The sequence below is a fragment of the Malurus melanocephalus genome, unplaced genomic scaffold, assembly GCF_030028575.1.
Source record: "Malurus melanocephalus ecotype Western Australia unplaced genomic scaffold, MMel_1.1 scaffold_186, whole genome shotgun sequence".
Lineage (NCBI taxonomy): Eukaryota > Metazoa > Chordata > Aves > Passeriformes > Maluridae > Malurus > Malurus melanocephalus.
The window spans coordinates 277,353-281,100 of record NW_026623418.1 but is presented as its reverse complement, the minus strand read 5'-3'; positions in this window follow the sequence as shown (position 1 = coordinate 281,100).

The following is a 3,748-nucleotide window of genomic DNA, read 5'->3' as shown; positions in this document are numbered from 1 at the left end:
ACAAGCCATTTTGTGCTACTGTAAAGTCCATTTACTGGTGAAAACCAATAAATAGATCCAAAAGAAGGCAATCTCTCCTACATAGAAGGCAAGTGTTATAACCAGACATGAAAGACATTCAGAAAAAGGAGAGAAAATAGACTAAAATAAGTTTAAAATTTCAAGTAGGGTAACATTGCATACCTGGTCTTCATTTTTGGCTTTTAAAAGACAGAGCTGCTGTAATGGACTAATAAAGAGTTAGCACATGCATTGCAACATGCTTTGATGCCTTTTTGAATGTCTTYTCTTGCTATCTAGGAAATTCCAAATAAATGCAGAGAGAAGTACAAGGCTTCTGAAATCGGCAAGAATGTGGACCCAAGCATTTTATGATGCAATCAGTTTAACTGAAATGGAATGAAAAAATAATATCTGAATCCTTTGGTAGAGCAAGGGAATATCTCTCCTAAAATAAATATTTTTTTCAGCATTGTTAGAAAATATGTATAAATATCTATATATGGTTGCATACACACACACAAACAAACATATATGTAAGAGATTTAGAGATCGTCATCATGGGATAGTTTAGAATACTGGTAAAGAGGCATGATGTCTAYGTTCACCTTCAGTATATAACCACAATCTTGCAAATATCCAGAATATCTTATTTCTTGCTGTTSCCCAGAATTTACCTCTTGCCTACATCAAGTTCCTATAAGAAAAATGATAGTATTTTTTTTTTTTTTAATCCTTGCCCCTTTTTTTTTTCAATCTTTGTCTCTTCAGCTGAATTCTTCAGTTTATACTTGCTTTCCTATAAGTTATTTCTCTGTTTTTACAGAAGATACCTAGGAAACCTGTCTTCAATCTATTTTGTCAAACAGGTCTTCAGTACTGCTCCACCAGTCTCTGAAGCCTCACAATTAAGACTGGGTTTATTTTGGTTTAATGCTGGGAGCTTTCACCATTCTATCTTTTATCATTCCTAGAAAATGCCCATAGCTGATATTTTATCTATTTTTTTAGCATAATCATAATACCAAAGAATAGCAATGATGAGAGATAAAAAGGGGTGTTACTGTGAAAAAAAAGTATGATGAGCACTTTTACGTTATATTAAAAAAAAAAAAAATTATCCAAGCTGGGTGTTTTTTTTGTTTTTTTTTTTGGTGTGTTTGTTTGGGATTTTTGTCCTTTTTTTTTATTTTTATTTTTATTTTTTTTAATAGAACTGAAATATCTGAAGATATAACCTTGGAAAAGGAGTTTGAATGCTCCCAGCTATAAATACAGAACCATTACATCACAGTGCTGCTTCAGTGAGCAATATGACTGAAGCATTAAAAGAAACAAGCTAATTTAGCCTAATTTTCTAGTCATTACTATAGAAAATACATACCCACAGACCATAATAAAGCAAAACAAAACAACCAAAAAACTCCTTTGCAAAATATATAATTTATAATGGTATCATCAAATTTATATGCAAATAGAACATGGACTATACAACTGCASAATGCTTATTTATAACCCAGCACATTGTTAAAGCCCTGCACACAAATGAGTGGTGCAAGCCATAGACTGATAAGTGCAAGGAAATAAAGACCTGTAACATATGTCTGATGAAGTAAATGAAAGTTTTGACTAGATTAATAACACTTCCCTTGGGTTGGACTGGAAATTATGACATTCAAATAATTTTTGCTGCCAGTATTGCTACTCTGGAAATATGGGATAGCAGATAGTTTCGTCATATATGATGTCTTATTTTGACTGTATTTTAGAAAGGGAAATTCTAATTTTATATATTTACACATGGATCTGCATTGGCAAGGTGTATACATCTTTAAGATCCACTAAAGAAGAACTTTAACTTTAATTTATATACAGCTACCCCAACATTCATTAAGAATAACCTTAAGGGTGCTTTTAAGAATGGCTTTACACAGCTTGTGTTCTCTTCCTGCGTGGTTTGTAACATTTAATTGAAATAAATATAGAGGCAAATCAAAACATATTCTTTTTCTGTAATTGCATCAGTTCAAAGTCACATATTGTACCTTTTTTTTACTTGATTTATTTATTTTATTTAACTTCTATTAGTTGGTTTCACCCTTGAATGATGAGACAAAAGAATGGGCTAGCTAAAAGGAAATCTAGTGATAATCTTTAGGCTAAAAAAGCACTTTGAACTAAAAATTTTACTCATTTTTCTTACCTATATTTGGAAAAAATATTTATCATAAGTTGTCCCATTGAATCCTGTCCCCTTTGATTTCAATGAATGCAATCACTCAGATTTTGCCTTACAATAGAATTTGTATTCTAAAACAGTAGGAAACACAGATTAGGCAAAGATAGACCCTCATTTCTACAAGTGATTGAACATGAGGAAATGGAAACTAACTTTTGTAGGTTGGTTCAGTACAAAATACACCTGGCCTTGGAAGGCAGCTCAGGCAAGGTGGTCAATGTCCTGAATAGAGAAAGTGACATAGAGAGGACCTATGACTGTCTTCTAATACTTAGAGTCCGCACCTGAAAATACAGAATTTCTTTGGTCTTAGTAGTTTCTACATGAATGTTAGTGATATTTTATTGAGTGTCTGGGTTCATTTTTTACCAAAATTTACCCTTATTTACCCTTACCAGAATTTATTCTTTTCCCTTGGGTGTTAGTGGAAGATGCTGTTTGAAACAAAGGGAAATATAAGAAATAACCAAACAACTGGGTTTTTTCTGTTGTTTTTTTTGTGTTTGGTTAGTTGGTTGATAAAGGGGTTTTTTTTATTATTATTATTATTTTATTTTTTTTAAAATTTGTTTTGGGTTTTGCTAACTTCAGTTACTTTTAGCTTAAAAAAAGTTTATCAACTTAAGTGACATAAAGCCTGCATCAAGCTGTGAACCTGAATTTTACATGCTGTGGCACTGATTTCTTGTCATGATCCATTGAAGGAAGAGGAGATGAGTACTGTTCTGGATTACTCTTGTTTTCTGATCTAGAGACTGAGGAACACTGACCCAGCAAAGACCTAGAAGTCATCTTCATGTTCCTCCTGGGCATTCTACATAAATACTTATTTTTTATAGAAGTTAAAAATTATTTTTAGAGAAGCTCGCATATAAGTCTACATGGAATGTCAACATATTTGTATTGACAAATCAGTAACACAAAGACGATGGGAATTCACCTGAATAGTCACTAAGCTATACATGTGTTGTGTTGGAAATCACAGTCTCTGAACTAGGGTACAAAAACAAAACAAAGCAGAAAAAACACAAACCAAACCAAAGCAAAAAAAAAAAAAAAAACCCAAACAAATCTCAAAACAGAACAAAAACAAGTAAAAAAGACCAAGGAGAAATTTTGACAGTGGAGCTTAATAAATAGTCCAGGCAGTGCAAACTGTCATTTATCAGAAAATCATTAACTATTGCTACGGTTTTGAGCCATGGATTGCAGCCCAGATATTTAGCTYCATGCAAGTAATAAAAAAAGGCATTAGGCTAGCAGTTTAGCTTTTTAATAAAGCTAATTTTGGTCCAAGGAATTTTAATGCTATTACAGCATAGGGCACTTGAAAGTTAAGCATGTTTCCATCTCTTTTGGAGATGGTAGTGTGCTTGAAGTGAGTAGCAGTTGCATTAGGTTTATTTRCATTTGCAGAATGTTTTTCTATAAGAGGCTGAAGGAGCACTTCATCTGGGTCTGCAGTGAAGAAAGAATGGTGAGATTGCTGTACTGACTGTGCCTGCAGTT